This window comes from Photinus pyralis, unplaced genomic scaffold (genome assembly GCF_008802855.1).
Source record: "Photinus pyralis isolate 1611_PpyrPB1 unplaced genomic scaffold, Ppyr1.3 Ppyr1.4_LG4, whole genome shotgun sequence".
Classification (NCBI taxonomy): domain Eukaryota; kingdom Metazoa; phylum Arthropoda; class Insecta; order Coleoptera; family Lampyridae; genus Photinus; species Photinus pyralis.
The window spans coordinates 9,592,585-9,611,384 of NW_022170511.1; the positions used below are offsets into that span (position 1 = coordinate 9,592,585).

The 18,800-nt window shown below is 36.0% G+C and overlaps 1 protein-coding gene across 2 annotated transcripts in view; it reads left to right on the plus strand.

Annotated features, from left to right (window-relative positions):
- LOC116169581 overlaps window positions 1-18,800 on the plus strand; it is an 81,294-nt gene that overhangs the window by 22,008 nt on the left and 40,486 nt on the right. The window lies entirely within an intron of this gene.

The window sequence follows — 18,800 nt, forward strand, 5'->3', positions numbered from 1 at the left end:
TGGAATAATAATGAAGTAGTTTCCAATGCGTTAATGTATAGGGCACCAAGTTTGAAATGTTTCTTTACGTTAGAAAGATCAATCCTCTGAACAATCACGTTTGATAACACTTTGTATCTACGCACCCTACACATATGCTACCACGTATCACGAACCTTATGGACGTGGGAAACAAAGCTCCATCACAGATTTAAATATACTCATTAAATCTGTGGCTCCATACATCGACCTCGAACCACAACCTCGACCACAACCAAAATACAGCAATATTTGACCTAAGTTATATCAATAATACCAAAATAACAGTAGAAGCTCCGAAGAAAAGACGAGATATAGTCCAATGTATGCGTTGCCAAGAGTATGGTCACTCCAAGTCCTACTGCAACCGGCCACCTAAATGCGTAAGGTGCGGGAACCGCCACGATTCCATAAACTGCCAAAAAACTAGAAACTCGCCTGCAAAGTACGCTCTTTGCTTAGGCGACCACCCGGTAAACTATATAAGGGCTGCAGAGTCTATAAAGACTTAATTACTCAGAAATCAGGCAACAGAAGATTTCCCAACAATTCCACACATATAAACTACTCCGATACGCAAACCCAACCCACTATATCTAAATCTCTCAACACGCTCACGACTCTTAATCAACCTCAGACCTACGCCCAAGCAGTCAACAGAACGAAGTACACCTTCCCCACAGCAGTCGGCTGACATAGGAGAACACCTAACTGTATTCTTAAATGAATTTAAGGCTATGTTCGCTCAGATATTACATCAGAAGAGCATGATTTTGAATTTGCTTTCTCAGAATTGTAACGTGGAATGCCAACGAGCTCCTCAATCACAAACAAGAAGTAATAGTCTTTTTACAAAGAAACAAAATTGACATTCTCCTAATATCTGAAACCCACTTTACCGAACGCACACGCACAGCCTTCCACACACCGCACTATTCATTCTATCACTGTATCCACTCTGATGGCACGGCTCATGGCGGTTCAGGAATCCTAATCAAAAATACCGTACCTCATCATGAAATAGCTAACTACCAAACTCATGAGATTCAAGCTACCGATGTCCAGGTTAAGGGCGAAATTTGAATGTATCTGCTGTCTACTGTCCACCACGCCATACCATCACCTATGACGAATATATAGCCTTCTTTCACACTCTTGGTAATCGTTTTATCTCAGGAGGAGACTGGAACGCACAGCACGCCCACTGGGGCTCCCGGCTCGTTACCACCAAGGGTCGCAACCTCCTCAGAGCCATAACTGCTAACAACTATACTCACCTTTCCAGCGGAGAGCCCACGTACTGGCCGTCGGATACAAGGAAACTCCCAGACCTCCTAGGCTTCTACATAACTAGAGGTATACCAACGCAAAACTGTTTAACTACATCGAACTTCGACCTGTCATCCGACCACACCCCTGTTATCCTCAACCTATGCACCACCATCATAAATAAACATACGAACCCAACGCTGACTACATATAACAGACCGATTGGGCATAATTCGCTGAATACATTACTCATCACATTAATTTTAACATAAGAATCAAAGACTCAGTAGATCTAGACGAAGCTGTACAGTACCTCACGACTCTGCTGCAAAAAGCTGCGTGGCAATCGACTCCCCGTTTCGAACCCCTAGAGACCAGTTCCAAAGACATTCCGCTTCACATCCTACAACTAATTAGCGAAAAAAGAAGAGCCAGACGACTATGGCAGAGATCACGCCACTTGGAAGACTTGCAGTATTACAGGAGATTATCTAGACAACTTACTGCAGCACTAAAAGAAGCTCAAAACTCCATCTTTGAAGCATACATTCAAAAACTATCCTCTGATGAACATAGCCTATGGAAAGTCACTAAAAAATGTAAAAGGCCCACTCCACCTAAGTCCCCTTATTTACTTTTCCAATAATGTTCTTTGTTTTTTCGTGTTTTTTTTCGATATTTTAATAGATATTCTACTATTCGAGCCGGAGACGAATTCAACAAATCAATAAAGATCATGAAAATCGGTCCAACCGCTCTTGAGGAGTGTAACATACAAGACTTTGTTGTTTTATGTACACTGTGTTCAGCGAGGAATAGGACAGCGCGATATCTCGGGAACGAATGCAGATTTTAAAATTTTCAACTTTGTTATACGTGTAGCTAGTCTAGGAGAATTAAAATATTAAAAAAAACACGAAAAAAACATTGTTACAGTAAAATTTTTAGCAGGGCCGTAAGGAACAAAATTTATTTTATTTTTCATTTGCCTATTATACAGTGTGTCCCCGGATGGACTGAACAAGAGGGAAAAAATTTTTAATTTTAACTACGCAAAAATGTAATTCTTTATAAAAATTTTTGCTTGTCTCAAAACCACCTTTTCTGAAATAAAAATCTAGATATTCCTTTTAGCATATGAGAAAATTACAAAAAACGCAAAATCTAGAGCATCTTGCATGTTTTTGATTAAATCAGACTATCATTGTATCTTCCATGGCAACCTGATAAGCAAATCAAGTTAAAAAAGACACCTTAGAGCTTAAGAAAAAGAATGACATTCTTTGGAACCATGAAAAATAAAATGTTGTATGCACCTCAGGCATTACTCAATATTTATCCCTCGGGCTCTGTCGCCCTCGGCATAAATATCACCTTAATGCCCTTGATGCATAAATAACTATAATGCAAGTGGGACTTTCAACCCTTGTAAGAGGAAAATTCCCGGAGAAATAAAGATGTAAAGGTGTAAAGAGGATCTAGAAAAGCTGCAAAAATAGCGGCGATGAAAGTTGCTTGGTCACTAAATGAAGACAACGGTGATGCAGAAGTACTGAAACGTGTTATAACAAGTGACGAAACATTTCCAAAAAATCCTTAAAACTCTTAAAGGGCCGTCGTTTCACAAGCGATAGATGAAAACCGCATCGCTGAAGGAGCTAAAGGCTATTCCAAAGATCGAGTTTCAGAAGTGTTTCGAGGATTGGAAGAAGCGCTGGCACAATCTCTTTTATAATCGAAATGGTATAGAATAGTTTCCTATTATGATGACAACGTGACGTGTTCATGAAAGTTTGTACGACTAAACTCCAGAAACGCCATCGCTGTCAATAAATATATATCCTCCAATCGACCTTTTAATATAGGTAATAATTTAATTGAGTTAGGTGAAGGTCAAAAAGATCCCCTTTTAAACAAAAGTCTACCTGATCTATTTTTACATAAACAAATAAAATGATAAAGTTAAAAATAAACTCTGAAATGTTAGTAATCATCCTGTTAGACACACTTAACTTATGATTAATGAATTTAAAGTATTCTAATTACCTATCAAAGGAATTAAGGTTAACGGGTATTTGCATGCGTTTTAAAGAAAAGGAAGGTGGTCGTGGTCGCATTGACGTCAATGTTTGTAAGTCATTGCTCTTCGGCTTCGCAGTCTAATGATGATTTCAGAAATGATTCTTTTACCTCATTCCTTTATCCCGATTAAAACTTATGGGCCTCTTGCCTAGGCTACAGTCATAGTGTTGCGTAATGTCACTTTTTCTATTGATCTTCGGCCTTCGCCTATTGATTGTGTCAAGTTCATTGTAATTACTACTTTACTTATTATAGTAAAGGTCTTCGCATTGTTAGGTCTTCCTCTGCCTACCGGAAACTGCACGCATTCCCATCTCTTGGGCTGGTTGACTATGGGGTAATACGTTTACGTTAGTCACGTTGGCAGATTTTTAAAAGCTATAAAACGATTACGTGCATGTGCAATAACAATGTACGCTATAAATACTCAGTTGAAGTGCAGTAAATTAATAACCTTTACATGCAAATTGCTATCGTACGTGTACCATAGTAAACGTAGGTACTACTTTAATACATACCAGAAAGATGCCCGCCGATTGTACGATGTCTATTTTTTATTCGGCTGCACTCTCCATACTTGGGTGTAAATGAAAAGCACTAGAAAATGCATCTTTATTATAGGTGGAATAATAAGTCGAATTTCTAACCATCAAGGGGTAAAGATAAATCCATTCGATGAAGTAAAAGTAAAGGTATTGGTATTAACGGTGTTGGGGGTGCAATCAATGGAGGTCTACCTACTCAAGGTAACACAATCAATTTGGTGACCAAATTAAGTTATTATCCAGAATTTCATTTTTATTTCTAAAATCTAAAAATATACAGGATGTTCTTTTCAAAAAAATGCTATACCTAAGTAACACGATTCTCACCTGGATTTTAATAAGCAATCGCATATATGCTATTAATCGAATTCGTAGCTCTAATAGTAAGAAAATTGTGTCGGTTTTAATTGGAGCGCATTGTATGTACTGTAAGGGGGTAGTTACATTTACAAAGACCAACCCAGAAAATAAAATGGAACCTCTACGGCACTGGCCAAAATTTTTAATATGGCAATGAAAGAGAATAACCAAAATTCTTTATTTGGATTCGATTCTTGTTCATAAATGTAATAAAATCTGTTCATACAAATAGTTCTGGTAGGTGGATTTCTTTAGGAATATTAAAATTACTTTCGAAAAAATTGAATTGAAAATTCCTTATACAACTTCCTAAAAATAATCAACCACTTTTTTACACAAATCCAAGAATTTAAAATAACTTACAGTTATTGACGTGGGTAATGTTCTCTTCTGGTGGAAACAGATCGCTTCGATGATACAGTTCATTTTTTCGCACCACCCTGGTAACGTTATTTTCGTGATGAATGCAAAGTTTGGCGGAAGAAAAGCTTGTGTGAATCATGAGAGAAGACCGGCTTCAATTTCACGTAAGTAAAATCGAGATCGTGATTATGCAAGGCAGAAAAGGCTTCGCTGTGCTGGTATTGCCCAATTTATTAACTAGGTTTTATTGCGGGCAAATGCATCCATTAGTTGTCTTTTTTTTTTTTTTTTTTTTTTTTTTTTAGCTATTTAAGGGATCGTTGCCCATATAGCTACGTTTGTACCTTTTTTAGCTAACTAAAAGGATATACCGGGACACACGCTTCTTGCCAAGAGGTCCATCATGGCATTTAGTTATGACACACATGACTTAGACCCTGGATACATGGGAGGGCAAACAAAGGATAAAAGACAAAGGCATTTTATTAGTTATTGTAACCTATTTATATATTTAATTTAATATTAATAAGAAATTCAATGAGATGATCATAAATTTTCTTGTCATTACTGGCTAGCAGTGAAGTTATATTAATGGGCCGACTAATTTTACAATTGACTAGTTGTGACATCATTCGATTGGAAGATTCTTCAGTTTTACTGCACCCGAAAAAAATATGATTAAGGTCAGCGCTTTCAAAACCACATGAACAGGCGGGAGACTCCAAAACACCAATTTTAAATAGATGGGAGGGGTATCTTCCATGACCAAACTTAAGTCGTGCTATGGCCGTATAGTATCTTCTACATACGAAATTATTTGCGTACCAAGGGCTAAACTTAACAGTTGGGTGAATTCTTGCATAATGAGTCATCTGATTGCTATAGTACTGTTTCCAGTGTATGTCCCACTTGTTCGTAATATGTGACTTGACAAAACCCACAAAATCTGACCTCGGTATATTCTGAGTTATAACCTCTCCACTAACAACTGCTAATTTTGCCAAGTTATCTGTTATTTCATTGTGTTTCAAGCCAACGTGTGCTTTCGCCCAATAAAAAACCACCTCAGAACCCCTCTCCTTAATTTTGCACGCTTCTGCTATTATTGCTGTCACCAAAGGATTCTCTAGGTAGTAATGTTTCCGCGTATTGAGACTTTTGAGGACGCTCTGACTATCAGTCATGATAGCAAGGTTTTTAAAAGAATTCCTACTACCAAAAAACTTCACAGCCTGTAATACAGCTGTTGCTTCAGCCGTGAAGATAGTAGATATCTCATTTAATTTATATTGACGGGAAAATTTCGTTCGAAGATCGTAAAAGGCACAACCAACTCCAAGTTCATTCTTAGACCCGTCGGTGAAAATTACATCCCAGGTTTTAAAATCCTCCAATATGCTATTAAAGAGCTGCTTGTCATAGACTGGGTGGCCTATGTAGTTGGGAAAGAATGTTGGCAATACTGTTGTTTCATATTGCAGAAAGGACACATTAGGTCTATTTTGTAATAACAGGGGAACTTCCAGGTCGGACACCCAAACATAAGCTTCTGACAAAGGCGGTGATTTCTTTTTCATCCAATAGGGTGATATGTTGTCCTCAATTGCCAGATTGGTTAAAGTGCGCCCTAGGTCTTCCAAGTTTAAAGCTATTATTTTTGTTATATATTTGGCTGCTAAGAATTTTATGCGAAGGGATATCGGAGGTTCCTGAGCTTCGACGTATAGGGCTTCCACTGGAGTAGATTTCATGGCCCCGATACATTGTCTAAGAGCTTTGTTCTGGATAACGGAGATACGTTTTATTTGCGTGCTGCAAGCGGAGCCGTAAAGGTGCAACCCATAGTCAATTAAGCTTCTTGTGAGACCTTTGTATATTTTTAAAGCCACGGATATGTCCAACCCCCAACCAACTCTTGTCATTAGGCGTAAGATGTTTAAAGATTTCTCACATTTGCTTATTAAATCGCTAATATGACTTGACCAGTTAAGGTTGTAATTTAAAATGAGCCCCAAATATTTAACATTTTTGACAACTTTGAACTGAGAATCATCTAAAAGTATGTTTCCTGAGTTATAGGTACGTTTACTGGAGAAGAATACTACCGACGACTTTTCCGGGCACAGAATTAACCCAGTATTTAGCATCCAATTCTTAATTTCTTTGATTGCTTTTTCCAACTTTTCTTTAACAATGTTCTCATTTTTGTGGGATGAATAAATAACAAAATCATCAGCATACTGTACAACCTTGATGTCATCCTCAAATATTTGGAACATATCTAATGTGTAAATGTTAAATAATAAGGGGCTATTTATTGATCCTTGAGGGAGGCCCTCATATACCATTCTTGGCCCAATAAGCTTGCCCATCCACGTCCTAATAAAAAGTTTTCGATCTGTGTAAAGGTTAATGAGGTTACTGGCTACCACTGGCGGAAAGCCTAGATCACATAGATTTTGTCTCAAAATATGGAGTTTTACACAGCCGTAGGCGTCTTTAAAATCAATAAAAACTGCTCCTAAAGTTTCCTTTTTTCCCAAACTGATTTGTACCTCTGAGACGAACTTTGTCAAGGCATCGCTCGTCCCATATCCTCGTTTAAAACCGAATTGAAAAAAAACTTCTTTGTTTATCTCAACACCCGATTTGGTTTGAAAAACGCTCCTACTTGACCATGTTCCTTTGCGTATATTTTACTACACGTAAATAAAAGTGCCTTGCTACGAATCAGGCTGCTAAAGAGTTTTTTCTCGTCCCGTAATTTACTGGAATTCGTCTGTCCGTACAGATATAAAATTTCAGGTTTACAATTTAGTGGTTTCACAAATGGGTTGCAGTTCTTTGATATTTCTTTCGAAAATTCGGGAGTGGGAAAGTTCTACGCGTGGCAAGGGAATTTTTCTTTATTTACCTTAGGGCAATTAAAGATGTTGATTTAATTAGCTATTGGTTTTCTTTTCCAAGTAGGTTGTGCTCGGTAAATCTAATTTTGTGAATTCAGTATTTTTGATTACCCTTATCACTGTTAATCACGACGAATCCACAGGGAGAAGTAAGACGTTCTTTTTTTAGTTACGTTGTTTTAGGATGGATCGTAATTTTTAAGAGAATTGGAAACATCTAATCAAATTATCACCATGCTGTTGCTGCTGGAAGCTGGGAGCACTGGAACTATGGTTGCCGTTGAAGTTACAAAAAACTAAAACAAAAGCAACAATAAATATCATATGATCGAACGCGTTTCAACAGATTTAAACGTTTAGAACACTATTTCACTATTTATCACTTCGACATCGATGTTAAGACTGAACCCAAACACAATTCAATTTCCTTATATAGCAGACAATAAACCTTCCTGAAAAATCTAGCAGACATCATATTTCATAGAAAGAATTAATCATGTACGCCGGTGACTAATCCGATTTGACAGTGTCTCGGGAATGTTCTATAAGTCGTTACATTGGCTTTCGTTTTTTACAAACTTAAAATGGTAAAATCTAAATTTGAAAATATTCGCTCGCTCAAGAGACACGGGGGAAAATTAAAAGATTGTAAATTTCAGAATGTACATTTTCGTAGAGGTACAGAAATATGTTTTTTTATTATACTTCATCGTAATCACCTCATTTACATCTGTGTTATAAATAATGGAAGTTACCCTTTTTCAGGAAAAAGTTATCCCGATCCCTTTGATTCTTTTTGTGAGCTGAATCATACTACATTAGCGAAAATGTATATCTGGCATATTAGAGCATAAAAATTACATTATTACCATAATGTTGAGCGCTACCCAGTTTCTTTAAATGCTTAATGCTTAACGCTCCCTGTATACCAAGGAAATAACAAAGAAATTGACCAATAAACTTCTAATTTATTTAGCCAGAGTACTTCATTAAACTTATTTGAACCCCCCCCCCCCTCTCCTCGCGAGACGCAAAGCGGACAGTCAGTTGTAGGCCTCGCACATACGTTAAAATCTAGAATACAAGAAGAAGCGTACCAGGTTTGTTAGAATCTACTCAGGTTGACGTACGGTACGGAACAGAAAGTTATACCTATTCGTCATTGTTTCTTGAACCTTGACTTGAAAATTAGAGCTTGGGACTACGATTGATATCCAAAAGTAATAATTAAAACCGAAAACTAAAAATTAAAACTCTGTAAAGAAATAACATGTAACTTCCCTACGAGCACAAAACATAACATACCTCAAATTAATAACAGGTTTATTAGAAAATAATATTTACCATGAAACGGCAAAACGGCAACGGTTAGATACCAATTAAATTGATTAAGCAAATGGGATCCACTAAGAAATTCAATTTATAGCCTCCATTTGAGAGAAAAAATGTATCTCGTTCTAAAACTAATTCGAGATCAATGGTGGATCATGGTGAATCGCCGGAAACTTTACTTATACTTTAATCTATTGCAAATACACCTTATTGAACTTTATAGCGACGCGCGTAACTACTCAAAACGTGCCGATCGACAAGTGCACATCCAAAAGGCAGTGAAATTATCTCACAGGACTCAGGACTTTTATAGGTTGGCTTTCTCTACCCTGAACAAATTTTCAAAGTGAAGCCTCACAAACTTTCCGCGAGCATTTGAAGTTTCGTTAACGTAAGAAAATTACTATCAAATCAATTAGATATTATTTTGAAAAGCTAGACAAAAGAGATCGGTAAGCATCATCCCCCGCCACAACGATAAGACCTAATAAATCGTCTATTTAGAGGGTTAATCCTGCCTCTCAATTATTACCGAGCTTCGTTTGTCATCATTAAAACGGATTTTTCTCTCTCACACCTACGCCAGGTGTTTTGAATGTTTTGATCAATGGGAATTGTAGATGAATGAGTTATTACCAATGGGTGCCATCTATTCTGTACTTTATTTCCTTTTATTCCCACCCATATTTGTGAGGAATTCTATCATCCGCAATACTGTGTTAATTACTTGCCTACTTTTAATTTGAGCGGACCACATACTGATTAATGGACGAAATCGCGAGCTTTAAGCATCTGTCTCTCCAAGTCAATTAAATGATACCAATCATACGCATTAAACGTGATCAGTCTATATCATATAGGAACCTTTTAATGAACTTAAATATACTAATAAAGAGTAACTAAAATATGTTGGCCTGCAAGATACGAATCGACTACTACGTAATCTTTTAACTTGTCCGAGCCCCGAGCGTAATGGTAGGATAATAATTTCTCATTATGGAATGCTTATACTCTGACGCGGATTAATTGAAAACTAAAATTTTACCGGAAGTTTCAATAGCATTGTGCAGATAATTAATATCTTAATAATTCTCATGGGTATAAATGTTAAACTAAGCCACCTACACCATCCCATAGTGATTTAAGTGTATTCATTTGTTACTGTCCTCTTGGTGAAATTTATTTTACGTGGTGCAGGTACCTATCAACAAAATATTTATTTAAAATTCATGTAAGGAGTGCTTTTGGAAAGACTTCAGGCATTCACACAAGTATCGTATCGTATCAAGAAATGCATGTGCCACCTGGCCTGGTGTAGTGGAGAGGATGCTTCGATGCCTTCAATAAGGCATTGGGGGTCTTTGATGGGTTCACGGACAGATTTTTGAAGTGTATAGTGTGTTGGGTTGGTAAATGAAACCCCACTTATTTAAAAATAAAGATCAAAATTATTCTTTGCGCCTTTACGGCAGTGTACTCTAGTCCCTAAGACAACTTTTCACGCTTAGACGGTGAAAAATAAAGAGGAACTTGTGAAACAATACCGCGATCAAGATGTAAAAAAGAGACGGAAAACCTTGCCTCAGTCTATCAGGATTAGCTCATCCTTTTTTGTTTGTCTCTTTTGTATTTTAGTGTTCTATTTTAATTTTACCACTCCAGGAAAATAACTTGGAAGAATTGAGTGAAATTTGTACTCATTTGGAGTGTTTGCTGAAATGTTATTAGCTATATTGTAGCTGAAACGGGCTTCTTAATTAACTCACATTTTCACACTTTTTTTTAACACTTTTTACGTTTTTCCAAATAATCACTCTTCTCGCCCAAACTAACATGAAACTAAAAATTTACTGGGTTTGTGAACAAACTTGACACATTTTTTTTAGAAACTATTACAAAAATCTTAAATCCGAAATGAAACCCTGACTTTGCCCCAAGAAAATTATTTTTTTTTTAATTGAGATGGATAATAGAAAATTTTAAAAGTACCGGGTTAAACGCCGCAGGGGTTTGGGGAAAAGATTTTGGTAACAAAAGAGGCTAAAAGAAATCGCTGGAACTATCTTCTTGTAATCAGATTTTACAGAAATACTCCTTTTAGTAAACCTGATGAGTGGTGGAGGCGAGGGTGGAGGGCACAGTTTGCCATTAACATAAACTTTGCGGGTTTTCTTAAAAATTTCAAATGGAACGATATAATTATTATATGGCATTATCAAATAAGATGAAAAAGTGTAATCACAAATTAATTATTCGTTGCAAATGTCTTTCCTATTTCGTAATAAAATAAGATTAAGTAATTAAAAAGGTGAATTTCGGAAAAGATGAACTGGTTTTTTTAATAACATTATTTTACGAGAAATAGATAGTACACTTGCTGTAAGTAATTAATTTGTGACACTTATTTACTTTCTGGCATTCTTTTGATTTTTATTCTCACGGCCTACTCCGGTGTATGAACATGTAATTAATTAATAAGTCGGTACTTTTAAAAGATATTGAATACCCATAAAATTACGGAGTGTAAGTATAGGATGCCCCTTATACAAATAGAAGAGAACACAAAAGACTATCGAATAGCGAAATAAAATAGTGTTAGTTCCATTTGAAAAAATAGTATATTAAGATACAAGTGTATAATCAAGTCTTTAAAGCACGCGCAACGAGTTTAAGGGCACGACGCAAAGCGGAGTGCCTTTAACGTTGCAAGTGCTTTAAAGACCAATTATACACGTGTATCTTATAGTATTTTTTATTATACCTGCAGTATAATTTAAAAATAGGAAATACAATGAAATCATATTGACGTTATACTCGAATACATATCTAATTTAAGTGGGCTTGGTGTTCGTCATTTCACGATTGCCATGGAAATGTCACTTGACGTTTGCTTATAAAAATCATCGTCTAAAGGGTACGTTCCACTTAACGCCCGCAACGAGCCCACGGCGCTCGCCTATCGTACCTAGGTCAGCGTGGGCGTTCTAATTTTATAACCTTACATTCTTGACAGGAGACATTTCTAGAGACATTTAACTCACAGAATACGGCCTTCTCAGAATAGAAACAGCAATGTTACAAATTTGTATGGTATTTTGGCGGACCCTGGTGGGTGTACTGTGAACTAAAGCTTCAAAAATCAGAGTAGCACCATCTGGTGACCAGCTTCTAAAGCCATGAAGTAATTTCCCCAATTCGATCTAAATCATAAATATCGATAAAAAATACACAGTTGTTAAATTGCAAGTGTATTTAGATACAATCACATTACACAGACGTCTTAAATTACATGTTTACGAATTACATATAAAACTCAGAAGTAAGTGCAACTTACGCTTTGTAGATGTTAACACTTTGCAAAAAGATCCTTACGTAACGTTTTGTCGTACGAAATATTTGGTTTTAATTGCTGTTTGGAATACATATTTTTGATAAAAAATATCTTTAGAACTAAATTTTTTGTTCCAAGAGGTAATAAAACCGTTTCAGCAAATTGTCACACAAGTTTTTGACAACAAATGATAACTTGATCCTGGTGCTTACTTGTTACTTGAGAAGCGAGGGTGGAAGTTGTTGAATTATCTAAAACGAATTGCAATATAAGTATCTACGTCTATATAAATATAAAACTCAAGTCTACACCCTTTTGCGCCTATAGGTACAGTTGGTAATAATTCTGCGTCAATTTGTACCTGTTACTTACCTTGCATAAATAGGAAAGAAATAACAGCACATTTCAACCCTCTTCGCGTTTCAAGCACATAACAATATGTTTCAAAATGTGGGAAACGATGCCTCTTTGATATTTTATTGTTACAATCCGCCACATCACACTTTTTACGGTCACATAATAGTAGGGGAGCTAACACGAAATCCACTGAACGAGAATGATCAAAATTTTAACCGATGGAGTTCCATTTTGCCCTATCAGAGTATGCTAAAATCGATCGTCTGCCGCCTCAGGTCATACGACTTAAGGCGCTGCGGGTACTTCTTGTGCTACCAATTCTGAAAGGTTGTTTTTCGAGAAAATAAGTTATACACCAAATGAAAACGTTGATAATAGCTCTTAAAAAAATATTTAAAAAAATCCCGCACATTTGATAACTCCGTAAAAAAAACAATTCTTAGTCGGTTTTTCACGAACTTTCTACGGATATAACTGGGTTACGGTTGGACGAATGAAGCTGATTTTTTTTACAGACAATTACAGAAATTCTGGGGAGAAGTGTTCATTATCATCGTATTAAGTATGGCCGCAGCATTTATGATAGAAATTCAAAAGTCGTTTTCAATATTTTAAAATTAAAAATTAAAAATATTTACCAACTTAATGTGACTTTTGAATTCATAATCCCCACCCCACTTTGTATCCTTTACGCATTACGAACTCCTCAGCGGCGTCCATGTTGGAAAACTGTTCACTCACGCGTGACGTCACATCGTACTCAAAAGCGTTCCACTTAAGGTTTCGCCCACAACGCCTCTAAGCTAGTGGAACGACAAAACCGAGGTCGCGGTCGTGATCGTTACGGGCGTTAAGTGGAACGTACCCTTTGTAAATAAAACGATTTCCGTTGAAAAAGATAATACACCGTCCATTAAATCGCTTGTTGTAAAATCTAAACAAACCTTGGTAGGTGTAAAATCCAAATTCAGTAAAGCCTATTATAAAGAATATGAAAAGTTGTTTCCATGGATGAATATAGGAAGTTATTTACGAATAAATGCATCGATAATGCTGGCATATGAAGGAAATGTCAAAGGTATTTAAATCTTCTATCTTTTGGTGCATACATTCAGAAGTTCAAACAATGCTACGATTAAAAAGTGAAACAGATTTGGAAGCATGCCCTAAATTACGCGCGTTTGTGAAAGCTTCAAACAAAGGATAGGTACAAGCCAAAGAAATGTTCTGCATTTACAGAAAGCGACCTAAGAGGATTTTTTATTTCAGTCCCAGATGACAGTTTCAAAAGTCATACTTGAAGTATCGTTACTTAGCAACTTTAAAGCACGTGTGTTTTAAAGGCCTTTTTTCGCACGCATTTGAGTATTTAAAACGGAGATTGTGATTCAGGTATAATAAAAAAATAGTTATAGATCTTTGAAACTTTTTACCATTTCCTTGTGAACACCCTGTATCACTAATTCAACCGAGGGGGTAACCACTCTGGAAATACATGTACGTTTTACTGTGGAAATCGCAGAAATCACTTCTGAAATCGCGGAAATCACTTCGAAATCGCGGAAATCGCTTAAGAAATCGCAGAAATCACTTCGAAATCGTGGAAATCAGTTAAGAAATCGCAGAAATCAGCTAAGAAATCTCGTGGAAATCATCGGAAATCAGTTCAAAAATACTCTGCCGGAAATCTTCGCCAACTTTCGTCGTGGCTCGAATTACTCATGGAGTTACTGCGAGTTACTGGAATAGTCAGTCGTAAATCGTAATTCATTTGGTGTTGAACCATTTTTTAGGTCTGTGTTAGCTGAGAAAAACGCGCGCAAATTCAAGACTCTCCAGTTACTTTGATCTAGATTGAAGCTTCCTATCGGCCTTAGCGGCAACAGAAGTGACATTATGGAAACAAAATTCCGAATGCGTTCCATGAAATAGTTATTTGACAACATGTTTGATGCGATTTGATCCTGTGGTTTTTCTATGTGTTACTCTCAAGTTAGAGGTAGTGCAGAAAAATGAAGACTTTTTCACATTCCTCTAGGTCTAGAAGTTGGTTAATTGGCGATCAAATATTAGTTAGGAACTTTCTTTCAGATTTCAGTTAAACTTATTTGACAGATAATTTCCATGGAAATAAATGTATTCATATTGCAGCGAACATTCCAAAAATTTCTATAGATATCGAAGCGCCATGAAAGATTAGTAATCGGCGATACAGAACGGAGGATGTGACGCAATCCCGGAAATATGACGTATTTTGTTCTGGAATGTTCGTAACCGCTCGCGAATACTCGACTTTATTATATAAGCAAATTGGATTGCATTATACGACATTTCCAACTTCGATATTTTTGAGTTATTGTTATAAATTGTAAGTGATAAATAATAATTATCGTTATAAATTAATTCGTCTTAAGACAGTTATAAATTTATTATCATGACAGCCGAGCGTATGTCTCATCAAAACCAAAAAGTGATAACGAAATTTAAATCTTATGTGCAATTATGTGCAGATCTGGATTCAACAAATTGAATAGACATTAAAAAAAAAATCACTTTGTATAGGTGATGTTTTCGTACACAATATTCTTCACAAATTCAAAAAAATATCACTTCAGTCTGCTTAATAGCATTTTCTTACCACACCAAAACTGAAACTGAGAAATTATATTTGCTGAACAGTGAACAGTGCGAGGCGAAGCCGAGCTACGAACTGTTACGAAACAGAGTGAGGCGAGCGAATGTCTCCTCAAAACCAAAAAGTGTTATCAAAACTAAAAAATCTTATGTAGAATTATGTGCAGATCTAGATTCAACAAGTTGAATAGACATTTAAAAAAGGTGAGGTTTCCATAAACAAAAATATTCCTCACAAATTCAAAAAAATTATCAAATCAGTCTGCTTAGTATCATGTTCTTACCACACCAAAACTGAAACTGAGAAATTGTCCTTGATACATGATACATGGTACATAGGTCGAGTAATCGAAATCAGGAAATTAAACACCGCATGTGAACAGGTCTACAAGATGAAATTTCTAAAACACGATCTTGACTCATACATATGGCCCAAAGTTGAGGACATCCAAAATGTAGAAAGATCCTACATATTCTATGGACCTGTGGACTTAAAGGGTAGTGGTCCATTTACCCTAACAAGATATGATTATTTTACTTTTATTTTATTTATCGTGCATTTTTAGCGGTATTTCTATTCATGAAATTAAACTTCATTCTATCCCAAGGATAGGAATTTCCTGGCTAGATTAAGTTTCAAGTAAACTGCTTTTTGCAATTAGTCCGTCAGGTAAATTGAGATGTTCAGGTAGCCATAGAGGTTTTTAGAAATATTATACCAGTTGCTAATATTACTATTGGTATTATCAAAACTTGGTTAAGATACTCGTTTAATTTCTATAGCGGAATCTTTATATCTTTGTATCTTCTCTTGTTGTGTTTTAATAATATTATTGGATAGAGAACAACCAACATCATTAGAAAGGGCTTCTTTACTTGTTTTGTCGATGTGAAGTCAAGATCACGATAGAGTGCTTATCAGATCTAATATTGCGATACATTAACATTCGATTCCAAAACAGATGATGGTAGATATTTATACTATGCTTTCAAATATTTTAGCAAATGGTATTATTGCGCAAATTTACTAAATATAATATCTATTAATATTATTCTTATTATTTTGTGAGCACTTAAGAAAAGGCTGGTTAACTAAATACTTTTATTATTAGTTATTAGCTATTCATTATCTGCAAACTGAACTTTAAAATGCAACGCAATCTAGGTGTGATCGAGGGTGTGATTTCATTTGCAGACCAAAAAGGTACATAGTGACGACGCAATACGTATCTACAAATATGATACCACTATAGGTTCGTATTTGCCTTGCATTTTTTACCTTACAACACCACCACACGCCACAAATCCTATGTAACTTTCGAGGTAACTTTAAAGAAATTATAGAAATCATTGCATAATATAGGGAAATCGCAAATGATTTCCGGGAAATCAATGAGAAATCGCAAGTGATTTCCAGGAAATCAACCAGAAATCCCAAGTGGTTTTCGAGAAATCAACGAAATCGCTTAAAAATCGCAAGTGATTTCCAGATTTCTAGAAATACGTGTACGTTTTCACTAGAGTGGTTACCCCCTCGAATTCAACTTTCTCATTGTCAAGGTGTTGACTTTTATTCAGATTAAGATCATTGATGTTTTTCTTCTTCAAAATCAAGGTAGCTACGATTCATCAAAGTAAATCTTGCTTATAGGGAATTATTCGTAAAAAAATTAATAAGATAGCAACATTGAGAAAAAATCAATGTACAATGTCAAGGTTAACAAATGACATCAAAACATGTAAAAATATACAGGGTGTTCTCACTCATTTTGGATTACCCGTTATAAGTATGTACCTACCCATCGTCAAAATTCGGATAGGTCCAGAGGTAAAACTCCAAATACTTGGAATGTAAGATACTGTCCTTGCACACTGTGTGTCTATTTTCTAGGGGAATTTTTTGAAAGAAAAGAATTCCTCCTATCTGATGGTTTGGTCCGTCTGTCCGTCCGTCTATTCCTCGTACAAGAACGAAAAGAGACAGCGATTTCAAACTTTCGCGAATCGATTTATACGAGTTTAATGATCAACGTGTTAGTGAATATGAGCCGGATTAGATGTCGTGTTTCCGAATGCGAGTGTCAAAAATTCCTCTACTGAAAATCTCATGCGAGTCTTCGTAGTAGCAAAGGTTGTAGGTACATTAACATACGTATGGTTTTTTTTAAAGAAAAAAAGTACCTACCTAAGGGGCTTAATTATGGGATTTTAGTAAACGATAGCATTATACAATAACCAATCAATGTCTTAGGACAAGGTAACAATGTGTAGGATAGTGACAGGTGAAATAGATTCTTTTGTATTCCTTGTTAGTTAACGAGTTAATCGCTTGGGACATTTTAAGTGCAATTTAAGTTGCCTTGGCGGTTTTATTTTTTTAATAATAGATTTGCAATACTGCAAAGATGGTCCGTTTGCTCAAATCTTATTCGTCGTATCCGTTGCGTAAACGCCCCAGTAAACGCGTACCCGAGTGCGTACCTTTATGTGATTGTGAAATATGACGATAATTTTTTTCGTGGAATTATCGAAAAAAATGAATGAAAATGCTTGTTTGTGAGAGCAACGTGTCCTAATAAAAACAATGCAATTGGCGAAACCCTCCAAATAAGTTGTGATATGCAGGGCCGTCGAGAGCTACAACGGGGCCCGCTGCAACTTAAGTGCCCGACGCCCCTGATGTTAGATTTAAGATATTTATAAGATTACTAGAATAACTTTATTTGTTTACAGGGTGTTACATATAAGTATCTAAAAAAAATTGAGTGATAGAGGGGACAAAGCAAGCCAACGTGTTTCGTTTGGCATTCACCCCCAAAAAAGTCATGAAATTTGCATTTCTTTTTAAATTTTTTTCTCAGCAGTCATGAGTTAGAAAGACTGGTGGCATGTCTTTGAGTATGTTTTCGGGTATGCTCATCAAAACACATCTGTTTGGTATTTTACATTTTTCGCTTGGCTCTTACTTTTCCAGAAAAATGTAAATTTAAGTAAATAAAATAAATAGTTTAACTTTTCAATTGAAAATTGGTCGAAAGCTTTGAAACTCTCAAAAAAACTGTGATACACTTTTTGTAGAGTTTTGTATGCCATATTAGGCAGTGTATGCAAAAATAATTAAAAACATTTTTTTCAAGGCGTTATGACTTTTTTAAAATTTAGACACCCTCAATAACCATGAAGATGCGTTACTGGTCGACACCAAAATAGGACGTTTTACTATTGCTCATACTCCAATTTTCGCCCAAATCTGTTTAGGCGTTTTTGAGCGTTTTTTAGTTAAACGAACCGCATACACACTTTTTTGCGATCTGTGGGCTTCAAATCATCAAGAAAATGCAATATCGAGTTTCACCTTTGACAGTTTTGTAATTTTAGAGATTGTAGGTACCGGTAGATGCGTTAAGTAAATTTATGGTAAAAAAAACTGGATATTAATCATATAGGAATACAACGATGCCATACGGGGCCCGGGGCATCTTGCTCCTTTTGCCCCTCCCCCTCGACGGCCTTTGTGTTATGAACATTTCAAACAATGATAAAAACATCATTGCTGATAACTCACTCACCTATTATAATATGTCAATATTTTATTAGTTTAAT